The 27076-nt window shown below is 42.0% G+C and overlaps 1 pseudogene; it reads left to right on the plus strand.

Annotated features, from left to right (window-relative positions):
• Positions 1 to 698: 698 nt before the first annotated feature.
• LOC102536560 (cytochrome P450 2J2-like) lies at positions 699 to 27076 on the plus strand (annotated as a pseudogene).

Below are 27076 nucleotides of genomic sequence, written 5' to 3' on the forward strand. Positions count from 1 at the left end.
CTCCCCTTTCATAGGTTGCCTTTCCACTGTTGTTTCCTTTGCTGTCCAAAATCTCTTTAATTTAATGGACTTCCTTTACAACATTGCATCATTCGTACCTCTTATCTATAGGCAGTTATCAAGGACTACATTGTTGCTATTTTTATTTTGAACAACTGTTCTCAGACCAAAAGAAAAAATAAAAGATTTATTATACTTGAATTTATCTTTTCTCTAATGTTCTTCCTTTCCTTATTTATATTGCATTTCTAAGCTAAATCTTTCCTTTTTTCTGAAAAACTTACTTTAACATTTCTTGTAAGGCAGGTCTACTAGCAACAAGTTCCCTCAGATTTTGTTTGAGAAAATTTTTACTTTTCCTTAATTGCTAGACAGAATGAAAAAGGGTGTCTGCATCATTTGGTCAGAAGGAAGCAATTTATGTAAAGAGGCGCGTTCTGAGCCCTGGTATACAGTAAGCCCCCAAGACATGTCAAGTGCTGCTGTTGTCCTGACTGAAGTTACCAGGCACCCTTCCAATATTGTGTGGGTGACTGAAAAACACAAAAGCTCAATTGTCTGTGGTGCTCTGAGATGCAATGAAACCATAAACACTAGAGTACCTCCCCCACCCCCCGCCCCCCAGTCTCAGGAATGAGGGACGCTCCGAACAGCAAATGAAAACACTCCCGGCCCAGCCTTTCAGCCCAAGTGTGTTCTTCCCGGAATCCTGCCTCTGGCATCTGGTGGGCAGCAATGCGCTGAATCTGGGCAGAGAGGAGGGAACCGGCTGCGGGAGGGTGGAGGGGCAGCAGGAGGCGGGGCCTGGGGAAGAGCCCAGGGGTTTAGACCACACGGATGGCAAGCGAGTGAGGCGCTGCAGAGGAGGGGCGGCCGGATTCTGGGGTGAAGTGGGCAGGAAGTACTGCGAGTTGGGGGATGGAGAGGAGCAGCGGCCTGGGGCCGGGAGGGGGAGGCGCAGCCTGGAGGGGAGCAGCGAGTGGGAAACGGAAGGGCAGAAGGGGCGGGACGGGGAAGGGGGCGGGCTGGGAGCTCAGAGTCACGGACCCGGGGGACCGTCACTCTCAGAACGCGGAAGGAAGAGTGGACATCGCAGCCATGCTTGCGGTGATGCGCTCCCTGGCGGAGGCCCTCTGGACGGTGCTCTGTCCCCTCACCCTCCTGCTGGGTGCCGTCCTGTTTCTCTTCTTCGCTGATCTCCTCAAAAGGCGGCGCCCAAAGAACTACCCGCCTGGGCCCCCGCAGCTGCCCTTCCTGGGCAATTTATTCACCTGGACTTTGAGAAGGGGCACCTGTCGCTTCAGCGGGTAAGAGCGGGGAAAGGTGCACGGGCGCGTCCTGACCCTGACCTGCAGGACAAGGGCCAGCCCGGGTACCGAGGGCTGGAGGACCCGGGGCTCTGATGCTAACCCCATCCACAGTTGGCATTATTCCACTTGCTCTATCTATGGGTGAAATATTGTAAACTGTTTACTCTCTAAGTGTACCAGAGTCAATGTGCTTTTTAAAGTCATTGAATTGTGTCTTGTTACATATTACCGGGACATTGTATGTGCAATATGATCAATCTGTCTTTTTAATAGTACCCTCCTTGAAGGGGAAATTCCGGTACTTTTCTTCAGGGAGTCTGCATTTCCCATGTGTAAAATAATGATATTACTTCCTGAATTTTCACCACTTTTCAACTCAATTGCTCCCATCCCAACAAGGACTGAGCTCCTCACATTCAGCCTCCTTGCTCCGCAATCCACTCTTACTAAACTGATCATTTATAATGACAGTCCTCTGCTTAGATTTTCTGCCTACTTCCCAGCTGCCTCCCAAGTTCAGACTCCCTAGGGAGCTACTTGGAACCCTTCCGGTAGCCTCTTTCCACTTCTTTATAATCCTCTCCCATCAGGGCTTCCTAACTGTGGCCACTCTGAATTCCCTAAAATTCTCTGCAACACCCAACACTTTCTCAAGAATCTTCAGCTGCTTCCCTGCCTCTCAGTGCTGCTACTTTGCTGAGAGACAAGACTGTGACAGGTAGTTGTGAACATTAAATAAAGCAGTGAATGATAAATATTAATACAGCTTATAGTAGGTGCCAACAAATATTATTTCCCCTTTCCCTAGAAAGTACCTGGAGCACTTTAAACACAAGCCTATAATGTACACCCATGTTCAGATGGAGAAGGGTTTATCACTTTTGAGGAAAAACATCCAATTTGTACCATAAAGTGACAGGAGTAGTCATAGAATTATAAAGCTATGCTTCTAAACCTGTACCCTTGCTTAAAAAATGTGTTATGGGTGGGGAGAGTATAGCTCAGTGGTAGAGTGCATGCAGGAGGTCATGGATTTGATCCCCAGTACATCAGTTAAATGAAAAATAACAATAATAAATAAATAAAGCTAATTGCCCCTCCCAAAAGACAAAAATGTGTTGTTTAATTTCTAAGTATTGGGAGATTTTCCTGTTTTATTATTTTTATTTCCTGTTAATGTTTTCCAGTTTGAGTCCATTATTGTCAGATTTCATGAATTCAATTTTTTAAAGATATGTAAATGTTTGTTTTATGACCTAAGATACAGCACCATGCATACTTGAAGAAGTGCGTATTCTGCTGTTGTCGGGTAGAGAGTTCTATACTGTATGTCACTTAGATATAATTAGATGACTGTGTTCTTTGGTTCTTCTGTACCCTTGTTGACTTCTTAGCTATTGATTCTCTCAGTGACTAACTAGGAGAGGCATGCTGAAGTCTCCAGATAAAAGTACAGGTTTGTCTACTTGTCTAGTCAGTTCTGATACTTTTCATTTATGCATTTGGCAGCTCTTTTATATGCTGCATATATGTCAAAATTGTTATGTCATCCTGGTGAATTGGCTGTTGAATTATTACACAATGTCCCTTTTTATCTCTGATGATTTTCTATGCCTGAACTTTATCCGATAGAATATAGCCAGGACAGCTCTCTTTTGATTAGCGTTTGCATTGTTTATGCTTCTCCAGTTTTCCACTTTTAACCTACTGATACTGTTATTTTTGAAATGAATTTTGTAGATAGCATATAGGTGGGTCATTTCTTTTCCATTTTGCCAATCTCTGTCTTTTAATTGGTAGATTTAGATCATTTGTATTTAATGTAATGATTGATATGATAACACTTAAGTAACACTTAACATTCATTTTCTATTTTTCACTTTGTTTTTTATTGCTCTATTTCTCCTTTCCTGTCTTCCTGTGGATCACTTGAACATATTTTAAGAATTGTGTTTTAACTGATCTATAGTGTTTTTTGAGTATATCTCTTTGAATTGTGTTTTAGTTGTTGCTGTAAAGATTACATGCTATGCATACATAGCTTATGGCAGTAAGTATCAACATTTTAGCGCTTCAAGTGGCAGATAGACACCTTGAAACTGTTAGATCCCTTTACTCTCCCTTCTTTGTAATATAATTGTCTGAAATACTGTCTCTGCATAAATTGAGAACCACATGAGACAATATTATAATTTTCCTTTTAACTGACAAACACAATTGTTTCAATTCAAGAGGAGGAGAATACTCTGCTATATTTATCCCATTTATTTACCCTTTCTGTTGTTATATCTTTTCTACCTAAAGAACTTTCTTTAGCCATTCTTTTAGAACTCTACTGGCAAGAAATCCTCTTAGCTCTTTTTCATCTAAGAGTGTGTTTATTTCTTCTTCATTTCTGTAGTACATTTTCATTGGGTATAGAATTATAGGCTGATAGTTTCTTTTATTCAATCCTTTAAAACGTTGTGCTATTTTTCCTGACCTCCCTAGATGCTGATGCAAAATCTGCTATAGTTTGAATTGTTGTTCCCCATACATAATGAGTCATTTCCCTCTGCATGCTTTCAGCAAGTATTCATTATTTTTAGTTTTCAGAGATTTGATTGTAAGTCTTGGGTTTGAAGTCTTTGGATTTATTGAGTTCACCCACAACTTCTTGGATCTGTAGGTTTTTGCTACAAAGTTTGAGGATATTTCAGCCATTATTTCTTCAAAAAATTTTTTTTCAAATCTATAGTTTTTTCCTTTCCCTCTGATACTCTTGGGCAGTGATGGCACGAGGGTATTATCTTCTGTTAGTCTAACATAGGGCCCTGAGTCTCAGTTTTTCTTCTTTTCTTTTAGTCTGTTTTCTCTGCATACATACCACAGCCCTGCAGACAGGAGGCAGGGGCAGGGTCTACTTAGAGTTGCCTCTTGAGTAAACAGGTCAGAGAAGTCTTTGATTAATGACCAATGATTATCATCCAAGCCATACCTACACATTTGTGTACAGCCATGACACACCCCCTCATTCTTCCGTTCTCTCTCGTCCTCTCCCTGCCCCCTCGCTCTCATTCTTACTTTAACACTCTCACTGCTACCAAACTCTAAGTTCCTAGCACCATTTCAGGCTCATGTCTTTGCCTGAAACCTTATGCAATGCCTGTCAAATTCTCTTCAACACCCAGTAGCTACACAGGTAGTTACTTCTGCTATGACTCATTTTCTTTGGTGACAGATGAGGACAGTCATTACTACGATAGGGTGGTTGTGAAGTCAAATGAGATAAAAAGTGAAGATGCTTAACATGGCACACAGTGGATGTGGTTGTCTGTGACATGCGTGCCTTTCTCCAGGGCATCATCCCTGCACTCTCATCCAATCTGTCACCATGAATGCATAAATCCATACCTCTTTGCACACTGAGCCCATTCGTTCCCCAGAGTCTCCAGTGGCTGTCTGCCAGCTGCTTAAAAACAAACTGCCTTTCATGTTGCTGCCCTCATACTTCCTCACAGTACCATTTGAAGGAGGAGTAAATTTCTCCTTTTATAGCTGGGGAGCTGCGGCTTAAGAAAGTGAAACAACATTTCTAAGAGCTCACAGTTAGTTAACCACCGAGTTAAGATTTGCACATGGCTCCAGAACTAGTGTGTGTTCTTCTCCAGACCTGACCCCAGCCCTATAATGAATTTTCTGGCACCTAGAATTTGTTGAGGGAGGGGACATTCTCCTCTGGTTAAACAGGTATGATTTACTAAGAAGTGCATGCTTTTTACAACCGATGTTCATTAAACGTATCTCAGCCTCCTCTGGTGAGTCCCATGTGCTGAATTCTCTCCCTTCACTAGACAGTAAGATGCTTGAGGTTAGAGACCTTGTTTATTTTATTATAGTTACATCTTTTTGTCTGATTCTTGGGACATATGGTGTATACTCAGTTCAAATAGTTTGAATATATGAATGATTATAAGGAATGCCCATGTCCTGCAGTGGATTCAACCTATCTCTGGTTGAGATAAAGAGACAAATATTCCCATCAGACCAAGGTGCACGTACACACACATACACACTCACGCACACACAGACTTCTTTCAGTAGAAGCCCCCACATATACACAGCCTCCATTCCTGGACACACAGACGTGTGCATATTCAAGCGTGACTCTTACTATTTTGCAGTTTGTGAAGAAATATGGGAACGTTTTTAGCCTAGACTTCGGTGTCATGTCTTCAGTTGTTATAACTGGATTGCCCTTAATCAAAGAAGCCCTTGTCCACCAGGGCCAAAACGTTGTGAACCGCCCTGTAATCCCTATCCAAGATCGTGTCTTTAAGAACAAAGGTAAGTGTCTGGACTAATGTAAGATGCATATTCTTCCCTCTGTGAAAGGTGCCTCTGTGACTGTAATTCTCCAACACTCCCAGGGACCAGGCACATCATAAAATTCCTGCCACTAGAGGGAGCTGAGTGCCTGCATTTTCCTGTTGAAGGCACCCCCCCCCCCCCCTTAGAGAACCTGGCAGGGTCAGCTCCAGTGTCATGGATTTTGGAGAAGCTGTTCCACCTGCATGAACTCACTCTGGATGCTTTGATAAATCAGTGTCCACATCCCTGAATGACGGGATGTGTTTTGTAAGCAGAGGGGGAGGCAACGTGTTCTCAGTCCCACAGTCTACTTTCCCACTGAAATCTCCTCCCCTAGGAAAATGGATGTGGATCTGGATCTGCATCCTTCTGCTGAGTATGTGATCCCTCTGTGCCTCTAGTTCCTTGTGCTTTAATATTAAGACTCTGTCCCACAATATAGCTCAAGCCTTCTGGTCAATGTTAGTACAGTTTGAATAAATATCTAAAATGATGAATAAATATGATTACACATTTACAAATCTAAATGAAAAACTCAAAACCCTCTTGTACCAAAAAGTACCATTTTTTTCAGGTGCTTCTCAATTCTTCTTTGAAATATTTTATCCATTTCCTCTCCATCCCTCACTCTATTTATTACCTGCCATGTGACATCTGGTGCTAGACAGGAGTGATGTAACACTGACTGGATTAGACAGTGTCTGTGTTGTTATATAAATTACATTGTACTCCGAAAGACAGGATCAGTTACTCTAATAACCTAAGCATTGGTGTTATGAAGATAAGAGCAGGATGCACTTATCTAATCTAGTCCTGAAATTCAGAAAAATCTATTGTAGGTAAGTGACAATTAATTTAATAAAGTGAAGAAGCAATCAGGCATAAGGAATAGAATATGAAAAGCCTCTGAGGTGGGAAGGAGGACAGTGAACTGGAGGAAATGAAAGGGGGCCAGCGTGGCAGCGCAGGGATTCAATCGAGATGAAGCTGCTGCGTTTGGCCAGGATCCTCATACATGTTCTTGTCAGGGATGTTGCTTTTATCCTAGTGCCAGTGGAAGTTCTTGAATCATTTAAGTAGAGAAGTGAATCGTCATATTTATAATGTGCATTTTAAACAGTCATCTAGGCTGCAATGTCAAGAATGGAATAAAGGGAGCAAGAAAGTGTTGTGGCATTTTAGGTTAGAGAAGGAAGGAAGTAGGTTGGACTAGGTTGACAGGAGGAAATGACAATACAGTGTGTTAGACCAGGATAGTGGTTGTGAAGATACATGGATTTAAGATATTCAGGAAGTAAATCCAGTAAGACATGATGAGCTAAATGGAGGGAGAATGAGGTATTGAGGTGGACACCCAAGTGGGCAGATAAAGGGAAGAAGGAACACTTGGGGAGGACAAGGTATGGGCTGGCCTGGGATGGGGGAGCTGTATGGAGCAAATCAAGGATTCAGTCATGGATACGCTGAGTTTGAAATCCTTTAAGTCAGCAGAGTCAAGCAGACACTTGTATGTATGCCTGGAGCTGAGAGAGAGAAATAGATGCTTAATATCAGTAAATGTCATTTAAAATTTAGGAGTTAATGAGATTTTCTCAGATGTGGAGTCTAGGGTAGGAAGAGAAGAGGCCTGAAGATCACGAATCTTGAAGAACTGCATCATTTTGAAATTTGATAGAATTAGATGAATTAACAAAAACATGGTAAGTTCTCTGTGGTCAGAGAATTAGGAGGAAAATCTGGAGAGTGACGGGTCCTGAACACCACTGGAAGAGACTGCTTCAAGAGAGAAGTGTCTCAGGCAGCTGACGTAAGCAGATGAGGTTGAAAAGGATCCTGGATTTGACAGCAGGGAGGGCCATTTCATGGAGAGCGTGGAGGCCAGAGCCAGACATTGAAAAGGACTGAAGAGTGCTCTGCACGTGAAGACTGAAAGGAGTGTGGCCTCACCTGTGTGATGTAATAAATGATGGTCTATTGAACACAGCAAGATGGGGTATTTTCCCCTTTGCTGTGCTGTTGTTTTTGTATAGACTGTTCACTCTTATTTGATTTCCTGAGTGATTCATTTATCACTTGAGATGTGGCTTGGAGTAGAGCCTTGCCTCCTTATGAGTAAGGATTTTGTCTAATCAATAAGTGCATTCTTAACATGTAGCACAACAAATATGAAACTGTACTTAGGTGACAAGTAACCAAAGCATTGGCTTCAGAGTCAGGCAGCCTGAATTTGAAAGCCTGTTCACCTAGTTACTAACTCTGTGACCTTGCAAAGATTACTTATATCCCTTGTGGCTCTTTTCTCTCATAAACCAGATTAGGGGTGGGATGTTGACAGTAATGACAGTACCTAGCTCAGAGAGGCTCTGTGAGTACTACATTACATAATGCATTAAAAATACAAGTGTGTTCCGGCATTGCAAGCAAGCAGTACATACTAGTCATTATACCCATTGGTTTGAGATTATTTCTCTGAATAGTTTTCAAGTGCCTTAATGCCCTTCTTCTTCCTTCCATCTGATACACATCCCAGTGGAATTTGTTGGCTGTCTTTACATAATGTTGACTTTCTTTTTCCCAGGATTGGTCATGTCCAATGGCCAGGTATGGAAGGAACAAAGAAGGTTTGCCCTGATGACACTGAGGAACTTTGGTTTAGGAAAGAAGAACTTAGAGGAACGCATTCAGGAAGAGGCCCGCTACCTCACCCAGGCAATAGGAGAGGAGGACGGTGAGTGTGTCACAGGACAGGTGCAGGAGACTGTGGCTCATTCCTTCACTGACCAGATGCTTAATAAGTGCCCACGTGCCTGCCCTGTGCCCAGCACTGTGTAGGGCACCAAGGGGTTAACAGTGAACAACTAACCATGACCTGTCCTCATGGAGCTGGAGAATTAGACACAAGAAGATGAATATAGAACACATTATTGATTTTAAATCTTGGTCATCAGTTTGACTTCGAGGCACTGACTGAGTACTTGCTGTAGGTCAGACCCTGTGGAGGGTGCTGGGGTTTCAGTCTCAGAGGTGGTACTGTACTCAGTGTGTCCTGTGTCGTGTAGGGTAGACCCTCAGAGGAAACAGAAAGACACCAATTCTCCTCTGACTCCAGGACAGCCTTTTGACCCTCACTTCAAAATCAACAATGCAGTTTCCAATATTATTTGCTCTATCACATTTGGGGAGCGCTTTGACTACCAGGATGAGCAGTTCCAAGAGCTGCTGAGGCTGTTGGATGAGGTCATATGTCTGCAGACATCAGTGTGGTGCCAGGTGAGATGTTCTCATTTCCTACCTTGGATAAAGGTATTGAGCTGATGTCAGACCCAGGGTGGTTCTTTGGTTTTTTTTCTTTTGTTTTGTTTTGTTTTGTTTTTTTAACTAATTCATAACCTTTGACACAAACTTATTTGAGGTCATTTTGCTGAATTTAGTGTGTGTGATAATGTTAAATATTTACTATAGACAAAGAATGTTATTAACATTTGCATAAAGTACGAATCTCTGCACGACGTATGCTTGTGCACATATGTTGTTTTCTTTGAAAAGCATGATGTCTCCGTCACCTTTGGTCCCTCCTCTCCATGTCCCTTCCTAACCCGCCACCTTCGTCCTCCCTCAGAAGTTCTCTTCTGTGCCTGGTGCTCCCTGGACACACTGTTTTGAGATTCATATGTTAATTGCTCTTTTTAAAAATTCTGTCTAGTTTTCCATCTTACAAACATACAACTGTTGATTATTCTTTTCTTTACTGATGGGCCCTTGGGTGACTTCCAGTGTGGGGATGTTGGGACTACAGCTGCCGACAACATTCTTGTTTGGTCGTTCACATGGATACATCCTCCCATGTCTCGTGTGGATACACCTGGACATAAAATGTACTTAACGGTTTCCCACGTGTCTGCACTGCTACATGCCCATCCACACTTGATATGGTGAGTCTTCTAGTTATCTCGGGTATAGATGTAGGGCATTCAGACCTCACTCCTTCCTTGGTGGATGCTGCCCTCCTTCTCTGTCCTCTAGGCCTGTGAGTCTGTCGATAACTCTACTCAGCCTCTTGGTCTCTCTGCCTCTTTTCTGGATTTGGAAGTCACTCCCAGGGATAATCAGCCCCAAGTGTTGAGGTCACCTCTCTGGTGTCTAGAAGAGGGTTTACTTTTATTTATTTCTGACAAACATGTTTGCCTGGAGCTTTCGGGACCCTGCACACCAAGACTGATAAAGCAGTCCCTATGATTCCTGGCACATTAAAGGGGCCTAATGAATGTGCACTGTTATGATTATCCTCGATGTTATTTTTGAATACTGTTCTTTGTTTTCACTTCTAATCATAGTGGTCCCCCATTCAGTAATTTTGTTTTATTCCTTCCTGTTAAGGATAAAACTTAGGAAGTCATGGGAATTCAGTGGGTACCCAGCTTATTGTTCCCAGGGAAGAGAAATTCCTGGAGGGTAAGATGGGGCAGTGGGGGAGGGGTAATAATCATTGTTTAGAGACTCAAAATGTACCAGGCAGTTTTTCCCTTTTTTAAAAAATTATTATGAGGTGTAGTTGATTTATAGTGTTGTATTAGTTTCAGTTGTACATCAAAGTATTGCTAGACATATATGTGTATATATATATGTATAACCAAATCACTGTATAACCGATGTTTATATTCTTTTGATATATACATTTATATATAGATTTTCAGATTCTTTTCCATCATTGGTTATTACAAGATATTGACTATATTTCCCTGTGCTAAACAGTTCACCGCTGTTGCTTATCCATTTCATACATGGCAGTATGTATATGCTAATCCCAAACCCCTCATTTATTTCTCCCCTCAAAATATTTCCCCTCTGATAACCATAATATGTTCCCTATGTCTGTGTGTCTATGAGTCTATTTCAGGTTTGTAAGTTCCTTTTTTTTAGATTCCACATAAAAGTGATATCATGCATTTGTCCTTCTCTGTCTGACCTACTTCACTTAATATGATAATATGATTGGTCTATCCATGTTGCAGCAAATGGCATTTTATTCCTTTTTATGGCTGAGTAGTATTCCATTATATAATAAATATATATATATATATATTCCATGATATATATAGTATATATATTCCATTATATTTATATTCCATTATCTATGTATGAATTATACACATCTTTTTTATCCATTCATCTGTCGATAGACATTTAGGTTGTTTCCATATCTTGGCTATTGTAAATAGTGCTGCTATAAACATTATGGTGCATATATCTTTTCAAATTACAGTTTTCCCTGGATATATGCCCAGGAGTGGGATTACTGGGTCATATGGTAACTCTATTTTTAGTTTTTTAAGGAACTCCCTTACTGTTCTCAATAGTGGCTGCACCAGTTTACATTCCCACCAACAGTGTAGGAGGGTTCCCTTTTCTCCACACCCTCTCCAGCATTTATTATTTGTGGACTTTTTAATGGTGGCCTTTCTGATTGGTTTGAGGTCAGACCTCATTGCAGCTTTGATTTGGATTTCTTTATGATGTTGAGCATCTTTCCATGTGCCTTTTAGCTATCTGTATGTGTTTTTTTGAGAAATGCTTGTTTAGATCTTCTGCCCATTTTTTGATTGAGTTGTTTGTTTTGATATCAAGCTGTATGAAGTGTTTGTATATTTTAGACATTAATCCCTTATCAGTCTCATTATTTGCAAACATTTTCTCCCATTCTGTAGGTTGTCCTTTCATTTTGGTTCTGGTTTCCTTTGCTGTACAAAAGCTTTTAAGTTTAATTAGGTCCCATTTACTTATTTTGCTTTTATTTCTACTACACTAGGAGACAGATTGAAAAAAATATTGCTGAGACTGATGCCAAAGTGTGTTCTGCCTATGTTTTCGTCTAGGAGTTTTAGAGTATCTGGTCATGCATTTAGGTCTTTAGTCCATTTTGTGTTTACTTTTGTATATGGTGTGACAGAATGTTCCAATTTCTTTCTTTTACATGTAGCTGTCTCGTTTTCCCAGCACCACTTATTGAAGAAACTATTTTTTCTCCATTGTATATTTTTGCCTCCTTTGTTGTACATGAGTTGGCCATATGTACGTCGATTTATTTCTATGCTTTCTATGTTGTTCCACTGATCTATGTATGTCTTTCTGTGCCATTACCATACTGTTTGATCACTGTAACTTTGTAGTATAGTGTGAAGTCTGGGATCGTGATTCACCCAGCTATGTTCTCCTTTCTCAAGATTGTTTTGGCTATTCAGGTTCTTATGTGTTTCCATACAAATTAAAAAACTTTTTGCTTCATTTCTATTAAAAACGTGCCACTGCTAATTTGATAGAGATTGCGTTGACTCTGTAGATTGCCTTGGATAGTATGGCCATTTTAACAATATTGATTCTTCCAAATCAAGAACATGGTATATTTTTTCATCCATATATGTTGTCTTCAATTTCTTTCATCATTGTCTTCTAGTTTTCAGAGTACATGTTGTTTGCTTCCTTAGGTAGATTGATTCCCAGGTAATTTATTTTTTTGATGTGATGGCCTTAATTTCTTTTTTCTGCTCTTTCATGGTTACTGTACAGAAATGCAACTGATTTCTGTATATTATTTTTGTATCCTGCAACTTACTGAATTCATTGATGAGCTTTAGTAGTTTACTGGCAGGATCTTTGGGATTTTCTATGTATAGTATCACGTCATCTGAAAACATTGACAGTTTTATTACTTCTTTTCTAATTTGGATCCCTTTTATTTCTTTTTCGTTTCTGATTGCTGTAGCGAGGACTTTCAAAACTATGTTGAATAAAAGTGGTGAGAGCTGGCATCCTTGTCTTTTCCTGATTTTTGAGGAAATGCTTTCACCTTTTCACCGCTGAGTATGATGTTAGCTATGGTTTTATCATATATGGCTTTAATTATGTTGAAGTATATTCCCTCTATGCCCACTCTCGGGGGCTTTTTTTTTTTTCATAAAAGATTGTTGAATTCTATTGAAAGCTTTTTCTTCATCTATGGAGAAGATCATAGGGATTTTATTCTTCAATTTATCAATATGTTGTATCCCATTGATAGATTTGTAGACATTGAAAAATCCTTGCATCCCTGGAATAAATCCCACTTGATCTGTCTGGTTTTGCTACCAGGGTGATGGTAGCCTCATACAACGAGTTCAGAAGTGTTCCTTCCTCTGCAATTTATTTGAATAGTTTCAGAAGGATAGGGGTTAACTCCTCTCTAAATGGTTGGTAGAAAACACCTGTGAAGCCATCTGGTCCTGGGTTTTTGTTTGTTGAGAGTTTTTCATTACTAATTCTATTTGTATCAGGCAATTTGATATACAAATATATATAGTTTATCTAAGTTGATTTTTACAACTATCCTTTAAAGAATGACATGAAGTATGTTGATGTGATGTGGAAATGTGTACACAAATCCACATAGTGTCCCACTGGTTCTGTGTTAAGTGCTGTATGTATCTCATGTCATTTCTCATGAAAATAATCCTGGGGCCCCACTGACAGCAAGTTAAACAAAGTAGTATAGATTACAGTATTATCACTATTGTTACCAGATACTTACAGCTAGAAAACAGCACAGCTAGTAGTCAATGCCTGTTTCATTTTAGGTCTAGTCAGTTTCCATTCTTTTGTGCTACTTGTTTTCTACAAGCTATTATTAGAGAAAATATATTAAGAAATCTCCTTATTTCACTATAAAATGTCTTACCCACATGGAGAATACATCATAGTGGGCAGACAAAAAAATACATGTATATGTTTAACTTAGATAGAAAGTGATAGATAGGCAGACAGACATGTTTTACACACACAAGTATATACAGACACACATACTGGTGATAACTGTAATAAAGGAAAAAAAAAAAAGAAGACGCCGTAATAAAAGAGGGTGACAGAAGTGCTGCTATTTATAGGATCATCAGGTAAGACAGGTCCAATTAGGTAACCTTTGAGCAGCACCTTAATGAAATAAGGGGCTGGAGTTATAAAGATTTCAGAGGAAGTTCATTCTAGGTGCAAGGAATAGCAAATGCAAAGACCTAAAGAATAACATCTGGATGTTGTTTGTCATGGAGGCCAATGGGGCTGCACTGGAAACAGTAAGAGAGAGAAGAATGGTGGGGATGATAGCAGAGGAGGAGACAGGAGTGTGAAGGGGAAGCTCAGGTAGAGCTACAAGCCAGGAGAATGAGTTAGAATTATTGTAAATGTTTTGAAAAGTCACTGAGAAAGGTGGGGGAGGAGGGATAAATTGGGAGTTTGGTATTTGCAGATACTAACTACTATATATGTATAATAGATAAACTACCATGTACCACTATACAGCACAGGGAACTATATGTAGTGTCTTGTAACAGGCTATGTGAAAAAGAATATGAAAATGAGGTGTATATGTGTATCTGAGTCACGATGCTGTACACCAGAAATTAACACAACACTGTAAACCCATTTCACTTCAATTTAAAAAGAAGAAAAGTCATTGGAAGATAGCCGAAAAGTAAAATGATCAATTAAACTGTTAAATGATCCTCCTGGGAGCTCAGTGGAAATTAGACTGGGAATGGGGTGAAGGATGGCATCGGCAAAACTGTTGGAGGCTCTTACAGCATCCAGGTAAGAAATGCTGGTGGACTGTACAAGGATGACAAAGCATTTGGAGTGGTGATGGGTCATCTGACACTGGTTATATTGTGGATGGAGGGTTGACATGCTTGGCCAGAGGGTAGGTAAGAAGAGGGATGAGAGAGATAGGAAGAGTCGGGTGACTCCACAGGTTAAGTGTGAACCGAGAAAAGAGAAAGAGGAGATGGTTTCATGTCTTAAAAAGTGGAAAACTGGCACCATCTCATCTCCATAATTGTTGTTTTTCCTCTTAATCAGCTCTATAATATCTTTCCACGAATAATGAACTTCCTCCCTGGACCCCACCAAAGGATCTTTAGTAACTGGGAGAAACTGAAAATGTTCATTACCCATGTGATTGAAAACCACAAGAGAGGCTGGAATCCTGCCGAAGCAAGAGACTTCATTGATGCTTACCTCCAGGAAATAGAGAAGGTGAGGAATCCAGACTTATTTCCTGAGTTTTGATCTTAAAGAGCAGTTGAGGGGATTCGAGTGTCTAATTGCTGCTGTAACAAATTACCACAAATGTGGGGGCTTGAAACAGCCAAATGTATTCTCTTTTGGTTCTAGTGGTCAGAATTTGGAAACCACCTTCACTGGGCCAAAGTCAGGGTCATGTAGGGCTGGCTTCTTCCAGAAGTTCAAGGGGAGTATCCATTTTCTTGACTTCCCCAGCTTCTAGAGCTTCCTGTACCCCTTGACTCACAGCCCCTTCCTCCATCTTCAGAGTCATCAATGTAGCGCCTTCTCTGCCACCAACGTTACATCTTCTCTTTACAACCTTCTTGCCTCCCTCTTATAAAGACTCTTATGAATATATTGGGCCCCCTGGGATGATCTGGGATCATCTTCCCATATCAAGTTCCCTGACTTCATTATAACTACAAAGTCCCTTTTGGCACAAAAGCTACTGTCCCTGGTTCCAGAGATCAGGACATGGACATCTCTGGGAGTCATTACTCAGCCCAGCATAGGAGAGTAAATTAGAGGCAGTATTTCATAGAGTGGCAGAATAACATTAACTCAGAATTGATGAGACAATTAGAAATACAGATACAGTTTTAACAATATTTGGCTTGAGGCATTGAGAAAGATAAAATTCTTCCTTTTCATAGGGTCATAGAGTCACCCATCCCTGAAGAAGATACACAAAGGAAAAGAAAGGATAGTTTCATTATAGTTGGACAAGTGCCCAGCTCCCTACCCCTTCCCCCAGCTCCCCAGGTCAGAACACAAGTAAAGCTGAATGTGATGCCAGAGTTTAGCCTCAAGTGGGAGAGGGTTTTCCTTCCTCCCTTGTCCCCAGATCACCCACTTTTCAACCTTATAGGAAAAAAGCAAGAAAAATCCAGATTGATGAATAGCTTTTACCATAGTAACCCCTCTGGTTAATACACATCACTGCATCCCTGTCATCATCCTTGACTCATCAGATTATTTATTCCTCTCCTGGAGTTGACAGAATGTGGATTTCTTTCCATCTCCTCTCTTATTTCTCCTTATTGGCACAGCATTCCTGGAAGCAATGGTTTCTCCTCAGAGGAGGAGACTTCACCTGCTGTAAGGTGTGCAGGTGTGGGAGCACACACAGAGGAATGTTGACACAGTGAAGCTTCTGGAGGAAGGTGGTAAAGATGCTGGAGAACCATGAGGAAAGGTGGTTGGAATCAGAGAAGTTTAACCTAGAAAGGCAAAGACTAATGGGGGAAAATGAGAATTGTTGTACTTTAGAGAAATTCAGTTTATTCTCTCTGGTATCAGTACAGACATTTGTTGAGTATTTGCTACATGCCCTTCGTGTCTCACAGAATTCATAATGCCATCTTAAGGGTGAGTATTGTTGTTTCTATTTTATGAATCAGGAAACTGAGGCACAGAGAGATTTAGTAACTTGCTCAAGTCACACAGATAGTAAATGATGTGGCTAATGTTGGAACCCCAGGCTGTTTTTCCAGTGTACTGATAGAGTCTCCAAAATATGGGCATAATAAATTAGTTGTCTTCATTTTCATTCAACAAAGGTAACAAACATCCAGCATTTGGGGCTGGAGGATGCTAATGATATTCCATTCTCCTGAGATAGCCAAATGGAAAGTCATTTCTCCTGGTGGGACGGGGTGTCCTCTCCTTCCACATTATCTCCAGCATGAAGCCCCTATGTATTGTGACAACCAAGAACCATCTGAATAAACCAATCAATATTGTGCTTTCTAGCATAAGGGCAATGCCTCCTCAACTTTCCATGAAGAAAACCTCATCGCCAGCACCCTGGACCTCTTCTCCGCTGGAACGGAGACAACTTCGACGACGCTGTGCTGGGGTCTGCTCTACATGGCCCTGCACCCCGAAATCCAAGGTGAGCGTGTCAGTGGGTGTGCCTGTGCAGGTCAGGAAGGTGCCTCCTGGAACACATTTCCCAAAATTCAGGCCAGAAGACAAATGGTAGGATGGAGAGATGGTAGGACAGTCACAGCCCCAGGTGGACAGGAGAACAGACACATTCTTCAGTTTTACTGTCAGAACTGTGACGGGTCTAAGTACTACAAACATAAGAGAGTCCCTGCTCTCAGGAAACTCCAGTCTAGTGCGGAAAATGTTGAAGTCTGTGGACATTGTGGTGAGTTCCTGCAAAGAATTACACTCCATTCACAGATGAAACCTGGTCATAACCTCTGCCCTGTTATGTCATGTCTTCCACTGCCTTGTGGATGATATTCAGACTCCTGAGTCTGGTGTATCCTGCCCTCTGATGTGCCCTCATCTGCCTGTTTAGCCTCAACAGCCCAGCCTGCGTGGTGGCCTCACGAAATGACTTGTCCTTATTTGTGCCGTCACACCTGCTCCTCCCTAGAAGAAATATAGAAAAGTAATTCCCTAATTTCTTTACACTTTCATTCACTGGCTGTGCTTGAAGAATCTACTCAGACACAACCTCCACACAGATGTCACCCCACTCTCCGGGAAACTACTGAAGTTTCCTTCCTCTGGAGACAACCCTCACTGTGATTTCCATGCGTTGTTGAAGCATCCTCCCCACAGGCTGTAGTTCATTGGAGGTCAGGGACTGTGACATCATTTTTTTTCCTCTAGACCCCAGAACAGGTTGAGCACATGAAGGATGAGATCTTTTAGGATACAGTTTTTCAAACTGTGGGTAGCACTTTATTATCAGGACATAAAGTTAATATTGTAGAACAAGACCAACTATTTTTTCTAAAATAATAATAGATTAGAAAAGATCAGAGTGCATCCTGTGTACTAAGGAGAAGTTATTTTTCAAGAAACTTTATTTCTTTCTGTGTAAGTAAATACACATGTATATTATATATAAATCTATGCTTTATATGTTTATGTATATGTGTCCTGAGTCATAATGTAAAATGCATTTGTAGCTGTGAATTACAGTGTTTTTTTTAGTTCAAAAGACAGCTGGTCAATATGTGGATTTGGTTTCTACAATAGAGGCTCCAAAATAACAATGCCTTAATATTATGTAAGAAGTGGGAGCAACCCAAGTGTCTATCAGTGGATGAATGGATGAACAAACTGTGAAGTGCAACGGAAAATTATTCAGTCTTAAAATGAAAAAAATTCTGACAGATGATACCAGTTGGACGAACCATGAGGACATTATGCTAAAAGAATCTAGTCGATACTAGACCTATAATGTATGATTCTGTATATCTGAGGTGTCTAGAGTGGTTGAATTCATAGAAATAGAAAGTAAAATGGTGGTTGTGAGAGGCTGGGAGTAGGGAAACATTAAGGATTATGGTTCAATGGATGGAGAGTTTCAGTTGTGCAAAATAAATGTCTTCTGGAAGCTGCACAAAAATATGAACAAACTTTACATTATTAAACAGTACACATAAAAGTGTTAACATGTTAAGTTTTGTAATATGTGTATTTTACCAAAATTAAAAAAAAATCAATGATCAATAACAAAAAAGTAGAATTTGATTTTTCTCTAAACTGGACTCTCCAGAGTCCTGTGGGGCCCAAGCTCCTTCCAGTGTTTTCCTTTGTTGTATCCACAGTGATGCCCTGTTAACAATCTCAGAGATGGCTCCCCACTGGGGCTGCCTTTGCACCAGTGGGAAGAGACCAAGGAGAAGGAAGCACACACCCTAACAAGAAGGGCAGGTTCCAAGCCTTGAACATCCTCCACGTACATTCTGTTGGCTAGAAGTTAGTAACAGGGGATCTGGGAAACATAGTCTTCAGCTGGGGAACTAGGTATCCAGCTAAAATCTCTTTTATTATAGACAGAAAAAGAGGAAAAGAGTTATTGGGGCCAAATTAGCAAGTTTTTTTTTTATTTGTTGGATGCTCCCATATGTCAATTTATGTGAATCATCAAAAATCCTAATGAAAGTGGATTCATCCTCACTAATAAAAAGAGGACACTGAGGTTCAAAGAGTTTCAGCAACTTGCAACAGGAATGTTGACGAGCAAGTGTTTGCAACCAGATTTGTGCTAAACCAGCGCCCGCTCTGCACTCAGGTACCTCCCTGAGAAGCTACCGTCTGTCTACACAGCCTGCTATAAGTCTAGCCATTTTGATCCTGGTTATTTTATTCCTTAGCTGAACCAGGCTCAAGGAGGGTAATGAATATTAGAATAATAGAACTTTTTCTACTTTTCTAGAAAAAGTCCAGGCTGAGATCGACAGGGTGCTTGGCCAATGGCAGCAGCCGAGCACAGCAGCTCGAGAGTCCATGCCCTACACCAACGCTGTCGTCCACAAGGTGCAGAGAATGGGAGACATCATCCCACTGAACTTGCCCAGGGAGGTGACAGTGGACACCACGCTGGCTGGATACCACCTGCCCAAAGTAACTGTGGCCTCACTCGTGGCCTCAGATCTCCACGCTCTTAAATGATCAGAATCTCAACTGGAAAATCACTGTGTATGCTTCTCCTAGGTAATCACTTAAATGGGGACAGAGACGTTACACCTGGTAGAATTCGAGTCTTCTTCTCCATGTGTGGTCTTTAGAATGTTAGTTCCACCAGATTTTCATAAGCATTATGGAGGAGAAGGGGCATTTCTACATCAAATGTGTTTAGACAAAGAATGACTTTTTGCTGTGAGATTTCCAAGTGTTTTGACTATGTGATGTGCATTGTGAAACTTTGTGGGGAGACAACAAGCAACGGTTCTCAGTCAGACTTTGACGTGAGGTCTTTTCTTTGCCTTGGTAGAGCTTCTCACAGGACTAGGGACCTCCCAGACTTACTTTGGAAAATTCAGCTTCACAATGCTGGGGTTACAGAATATTGAAACATGAAGGGACGTTTGAGACCACTCAAACCAACATTACCTTAATGATGGGGTCTCAAACATAATTTCCCCACTGGTGTTTTTCCAGCTTTGACTTACAGCTCCGTGATGGGACTGCCATCTCACAAGTGGAACCAAGCCAAGTGTGTGCCCTGTTGCATATCAGAAAGGAGAGAAAGGAACTGATGCTCATTAAACAGTGATTATGTACATGGACTCTGTGGGTCCTTTCCAAATGTCTTGACCAGTCCTCAGAATAATTCCATTAGCCCCACTTTATAAATTTGAAGTCAAGGCAATGATTAAACTTGCCTAAGATGTCTCAGCTACAAAATGAGTTCCTGAGACAGACCTGTTCTGAGCCACAGGCCCATCTCTTTTATACAGCACCAAGTTCTCTCCATAGGAGTCGCTTTCCTTTGACTTTAGAAGAGATTCCCTGCAGTTGTTTTCAGTGGTTTCTGTTCAACTCCCTGTCCTCACAAAGGAATTCCTGTTGTCACTGCCCTCAACACTCAGGATCTGAGCAGACCGCTCTCCTGTGCCCCCTAGTGTCCTGTGTGCACACTGCACATTTACACTGTGCTTTCTCACCCCCTGGTGGGCCTCTGTGGATCCATCTCAGCTTGTCTCAGTGACTCTGTGTGTGTCTCACCTGAGGATGATCTCAAGAGGTAGAACCAGAGGAGCTTAGCCTCGGACACCCCTGGGTCTCTGTCCCTGCAGAGCCAGGAAAAGCAACTATTCCTCGGGTACTGCCTTTCCTGTTTTCCTCCTGATGGACCATCTTGTGGGTGGAGGCTGCGGTCTTATTTATTTCACAGGTGCTCTTTACATTTTTATAGAGACCCATTTAGCTCTATTGAAGCAGCTTATCTCAAGACATGTTCTACTCTGATTTCTAAAATCTGCTTTAATATTCTTCCTGGGAACATTGCCATGTCATTGACTGTATGTTGCAGAGTCTCTGAGACAGAGCTTTGAAGTCAGCTGTCCTGGTTTAAATCATGGTTCTCCCTCCTCCCACCCCGGGAGTCTAGGCAACTTATTTAACTTCCTGAGCTTCAATATCTTTATCTGTGGAAATTGACTTAAACCTACCTAACAGGTAGAGGTAAAGTGAGACCATGCAGGTAAAATATTGAACCTAGTGTTAGTATAGAAAGTGCTTCAAATGACAGTTATTCTTCTTTAAAATCAACAGATGTTCTTTAAGCACCTAAAATATTCAGATCTAAGAAAGAAACTGAGGAAAATAATTATGCAAGTTTCTAAGTACAAACCATGATAAGTTCTCAGGAGAGAAAATTCACTGGTTTCTCTAAAGAAGCAGGCTAGCAGGAAGAAGGAATGGGATCAAGAGTGGGCAGAGAAGGCTTCCATGAGGAAGTGATGTGTGAGTGAGGATGAAAGGAAGATTGAGTTAACGTGGTGACAAAGTGGGGAGGAAGGTCATTCCAGGCAAGGCGAACAGCCGGCAAACAGGCATGGACATGAGTGGGGACATGTGGTGAATTTGAGAAACTGCAAGAAGCTCCCTGCAGACAGAGGGGTTCAGACAGGGCAGGTGATGTATCCTTCATCTAGGAGTGACGGGGAGCTATTGAGGGTGTCTGTCAAGTTCCAGGTGTGCTGTGTGGACGGGTGTGACATGACCAAGTCCTGTCTAAAGCTGAATCTGCTTTCAGCATGGGGATCAGATGGAAAGGGGAAAGAGAAAATATGAGGTGCAATTAGACAGCTTTAGAGGATAGCAAGGGGATAGCTTGGACCAGGGTGGCAGTGGTGGACCTAAATTGGAGGAGACAAAATCAAGAGAAATTTAAAGTAAACTTGACCAGCCTTGTTGAAGAATTGGATGAAGGTAGAATGAGGGAAAGGGAGGTATTAAGGGGGCTCTTAGTTTTCATATTATGTGTCTGGAAGGATAGTGTTTCCTTCACTGGGTGACTTGACTGTCTTATTCAGCCTTCATTGGGATGTCCTAGACAGTGGAGGTAAGAGAATGGGAGAAACAAAGATACATGAGGCATTTTTACCTTGAAAGAGCATAGTGATCACTTCGGGGAGCAGCTGGTTTGGTTTTGGGACAATACTGACTTTCCAGACGTCACGTTATTCTCTTGTTGATGCACACATGTTCCCTCTCAAGTTCTACACTGACATGTCCCTGGAGAGATCTATTCTGCAGTCATGAGTGGTCACACTTCCCTGGAATAATTCCCACAGGACACTTCCATCTACCATTGTAATCTGTCCCCTGGCAAAGAGCAGGTCCTAGAGGTTGAGCTCTGAAGGTGGTGGGTTGTGGAGGTTGAGGGGGTTGAGGGTGCTGTCAGGCTTTGGTGTGGGAGCCATGAGGACCCCTGCCCCTCGGCACAGGTGTGCTGCGTGGGTCAAGCCTTCCCTTAGTCTTTTCTCCCTTTTCTAGGGAACCCTAGTCATGACCAACCTGACTGCACTGCACAGGGACCCCACAGCGTGGGCCACCCCAGACACATTCAATCCGGAGCACTTCCTGGAGAATGGACAGTTTAAGAAAAGGGAAGACTTTCTGCCTTTCTCAGCAGGTGAGTTGCAATAAATAGGAGTGTGAGAATGCAGAGCCCCTCTCTCAGCCCTTCCCTGCTCTGGTGTGCTCTGCTCTTGTTGGAATGTCTCCAGATAGTCCTGCCCATCCTGACTCTGTCTTGCTAAAGGTTGTACCACTGGATTCCCTGGGGGAGCTTCACCCAGACTCATGCCCTTACTTCCTAAGTCCTACCTGGACTCTGGTAGAGATCTCAGCATCCTGTTGTTCTGACCCCAAGAGCACTGGGGACATGACTCACAGTGAAAGAGAATGTAACAACGAATGTATGTATGTTCATGTATGACTGAAAAATTGTGCTCTACACTGAAATTTGACACAGCATTGTAAAATGACTATAACTCAATAAAAAATGTTTAAAAAAATGAAAATGCCATATTGGGAAAAAATAAATAAAGAACACTGGGGACAGAAGCTCAGACCCTGCCTGTTGTCCACAAAGAAGACTGGACATTTGCTGTCTTTACAGAGTTTTTAAACGCCTCCATTTCTTTTTAAGTGCCACCTACTCACACAGAACTAGGGCCAATTTCTAATAAGGGGGTTACGGGGGTAGGAAATGGGCAGGGTCCTTATGCTTATGGGCTTCACTAAGTGGGATTCTACTATAAATGCTCCCCGAAGACATCATTTCCCTTTCTAAATTCGATCACCCATTAAAAATCTAGTTATTAAGTTTACATTGTACAGACTCGAAAGACAAGATGTAGGATGCACTGAAACCCTCATGTTTCCAAGGCAGCCAGATCCAGAGGGGGTTTTTAACTCAGAACATTGTAAGATGAGTGGGAAAAATTCTTAGCATATTTCAGGTATTGAGTTATGTATGTTGCAGAGATGGTTTCAAGTAAATTCCCAGTTCCTTAGGTGTAGAAATCTTTCCTGAGAACCTACTGTGTGTCAAGAATTCAGGCCTGAGGATAAGAAAATGAATGAAGAGGAAAAAAAACAAGATACTCTCTCCTGGAGCATGTGTTCTAGTGTAACCTTACAAAGTTCAAATTCCTGTCACCACTTTAGGGATAAGAAAACTGAGGCTTAGCAGCAACAATATGGCATCTGAAGTCACAAGCTCAGGTGGCAGAGCTAGAACTCAGTGTAAACCAGGTTAATCAACAACTGAAGCCCGTGTTCCTCCTACCAGTGTCTCCTAGGAAAAGTAGCTAAAGGCTACATTGAGTTGACTCTCTGAAATTCATTATAGTTTTCTTATCATTAATTTAAAGTTAAATATGGGTTGATTTTCTGAGACTGTATCATTTGCTGATAAGGCCAGTGAGGCACAGGAAGGGAGGGACTGGAATTTGGCCCGTGCTGTATGACACTGTCCTGAGTGTATCTGGACTGACTCTGATTAGATCTTCTATGTCTATCTTCATCTGGTTCTATGTCACCTTTGCTCACATTGGACCAGGCATTTCATAATATGAAAGGAGATATGCGATGCAGAAAATCTTCCAGACTTCCTGTCTACAAAGGCTTCATGTTTCATATTGTAGTACAATGTTTCACCTGTATATTTGATGTATTATATTTATTTTTGCCTTAGTGTGTTTATTTGCTCTTGAGAGTTGTAACACATTGTTTTAATTATAGAATTCCTCTGCAAGCAAATTATCTCATTTAATTCTTACAGCAACCTTGTTATTAGTAGTTAGACAGGAAATGGATCAATATCTCCTTTCTTAATATAAGGAAACTAAGAATAAGAGAGAAGGAGAGATGTTTCTTATCCAAGATCATGTTCCCAAGGAATTGGCAAAACAGGGCTAAAGACTCAAGTCTTTATCCTTCTAATCCAGTGCTCTCTCGAGCACATTAGAGTGTAATTCATTTCCGACTTGAAGGCTCTTCCAGTTGAAGATGCACTGAGCTCTTACCATGTGTATCAGTTATTACATGGCTGCATAGCAGAGAGCGGAAAACTCAGTGACTTAAAACAAGCAGTGTGTGTTATTGCTCACACGTCTACCCTTGAGCCGGGTAGCTGGGCTGATCTCGACTGGGCTCTCTTACGTGTTTGCGAGGCCAGCTGGCTGAAGGCTGGTCTAGGATGACCTCACCTGGGACAGTGGGCATCTCTTCCAAGTTATGTCTCATCCTCCAGGAAGCTGGCCCTGCTTCTGTGCATGTTGAAGATAAGACTCCAAGAGGGAGAAAGGAAGCACACAGTGCCTCTTAAGGGCCAGGCTGGGAGCCGACAGCCATCACTTTCACTGAATCCTGTTGCCAGTGCAAGTCCGAAGGTCAGCCCCAGGTCAATGAGAAGGGAAAACACTATGGAGTTTATGAGGAGGGCTATGAATTCCCATTGTAAGTGATGTGATACAAGGGAAGGGGGCAACTGGAGCCATTTTGGCAGTCAGTTGGTCTCAATTTGTCTTTCTGCCTGAGAGGAATGAAACTCAGAGTAGGCAAGTATTGGGGGATTGCCTCAACTGAGTGAGGACTAGTTAAATAGAACAGGAAATAGAAAACTGGCAATCAGCTGAGTTAAAATGTCAGCAGCCCTGCCAGGTTTTTCCCACCACACTCCCATCTTGGGCATAGAACTTGTTTGCCTCCTTCTTGGTCTAGCACTTTGTAAAGACAGTCTCCCTGAAGGGATGGCGTGTGGACCACCCCTTCCCTTTTCTTGAGGGTACCAAAGACCATCAGGTGTTGTATTAGGACAGGTGCACAATCAGGGCAGAGAGCAAACCTGTTATTACAGATTCCTATTTCCTTTTCCACACTTTGGTTTTTCCTTCTTGATCTAACAAAGCAACACACAGCTTTATGATAGGCCAAAGGATGATTCCTCAATTTTCAAATAAAATCATTGGATTTTAGGAAATAAGGTTAGGGAGAACTTTCACCAAAACCTATATAATTTCTCTCATTTTACTAACAACATAACTGACCTGGTTACTTAGTGGTGGTCAGTTAGAGGAAGCACCAAGGAGAAAGCCCTAGGTTCCAAGTCTCAACAGTAAGTAGCTCTTGTTTTTATGACGTCCAAGGCAATTCACAGCTGCTCTCTTACTGTATCCTTACGCAGCCACGTAACATAGTTAGGAAAGAGATCATTTCACATGCTTAGCAAGTAAGACATGTTTAGCTCTGTGAGCATGAAGGGGTTCCTCACAGTGCACGGCTGGTTTCTGATGGAACCAGCACGCGAAGCCTGGTTCCTGATCTCTGGATCCCAGTTTTGTCCTGGTACCTGGACTCTTCTCTGAGAATCTTGGGGATTTACGATACAGCTGATTTGGTAGCATTTTCACAAATTTCCTCATTGTGGTATTTGTGATGGATAAAGAGACCAGGATGAAGGGAACAGAGAGGATTAGACAACGGTGGTGGGAAACACAGACACAAATAATATAATAATGATGTAATTCTGAAGCACGTTTCCATGTATTAAGCTCTTTCACAGATATTCTATAATTTTATTTCCTCAGCAGCTTGCTGCAGGCAGAGCACAAAACGGAGGCAGGCACACATTAACAATTTTCCTAGAATGTTTCATCACATGGGGAGATACCATGTAGCAAAAGCAGCGCACAGAGTTAGCAACAGAGAATACTCCCAGGGCAGGTCCGCAGGGGAATCCTTACTAGGACAGGGAGCAAATCGGTCAGCATGTTAACAAAGGTTTTGCCTGGATTACAGAATTATCAACATCTTCACTGTATTTCTACTTTCACACTTATTTTTCTTTTTTGGGTGAATGTGTATTACTTAAGGCGGAAGTAAGTTATTAAAACAGACACACAGGAGATGGTGGTAGAGATGAGTGTGGGGCGTCATAGCCAAAGTGGGGAGAGGAGGGCGTTCAGGAAGGGGAGGGGCAGCAGGGGCCTGGAGCAGGTGTCAGAGCACAGCGGGGATGAGACATGGTCTGCCCTGCATGGGGGGAGGGGGGGCACCGCAGGGAGATTCCCAACCATTAAGGAGGGAAACCTGATGCAGGGAAAAGCAGCCTCGTATTTTAGAAACCTCTGACATTGATTTCTTTATGCTTTTCTGAAGTTTGCTTTTAAGAAGTGAAAAAAAATTAGCACAGTGTTTTGTTTGTTTGTTTTTGTTGTTTGCTACTGGAATTTTGAAAGATTTTAGACTATAGTCCACTTACCAGAACCTTCCAGACTTCTGACTTCTTTCATCCACAGGCTGAACCTTCACACCTGTGCTCACCTGCCTGCGCCTTGGAGGCACTGGAGTGTGTGATTGTGGATGGATGCTTTCTGTGCCTTGGTTAACTCAGGTGGTTTTGATCAAATGAGCCAAGACCATCAAGCCCCAGGGCCCAGCAGGCCCTCCCCTTGCTCAGGTTTTGCAAGACGTGGTGGAAGGTTTCAGTCATTGCTGGGCACAGACACCACCTGGGAAGGTAACTCGTCTTATGTTTTTGTCTTTCAGGAAAGCGGGTGTGCCTTGGAGAGCAGTTGGCCAGGTCCGAGTTGTTCATTTTCTTTACTTCCCTTGTGCAAAAATTCACCTTCAGGCCTCCAGACAATGAGAAGCTGAGCCTCAAGTTCAGAATGGGCCTGACCATCTCCCCAGTCCCCTACCGCATCTGTGCCGTTCCCCGGAAGTGAGGTTGTCCGGGAGGCGGGGGGAGGGAAAGCCGGAAGAATCCCCAGGTCCCCCCAAGGCCCTGGCGCCTGCTAAGTGAGGGAGCAGAATGACCTGCCTCTGAGGACGGTCCTAGGACTTAGACTCAGAGGAAACTGGATCCAAACCCCAGGTTTCCCATCCGCAGTTTAGCCCTGAGTGAATCAGTTATGTGGTGAGTGATTTGCCTCTTCACCCAGAAGATGAAGAGGGTAATGATTTTTCTCTAAAGGAAGAATCGCTGTAAAAATCAAAGGAAATAATGGATTTTAATGATTTGGAAACCATACAGCACATCATAAAAGTTGTGGCTGTGA

This window comes from Vicugna pacos, chromosome 13 (genome assembly GCF_048564905.1).
Source record: "Vicugna pacos chromosome 13, VicPac4, whole genome shotgun sequence".
Taxonomy (NCBI): Eukaryota; Metazoa; Chordata; class Mammalia; order Artiodactyla; family Camelidae; genus Vicugna; species Vicugna pacos.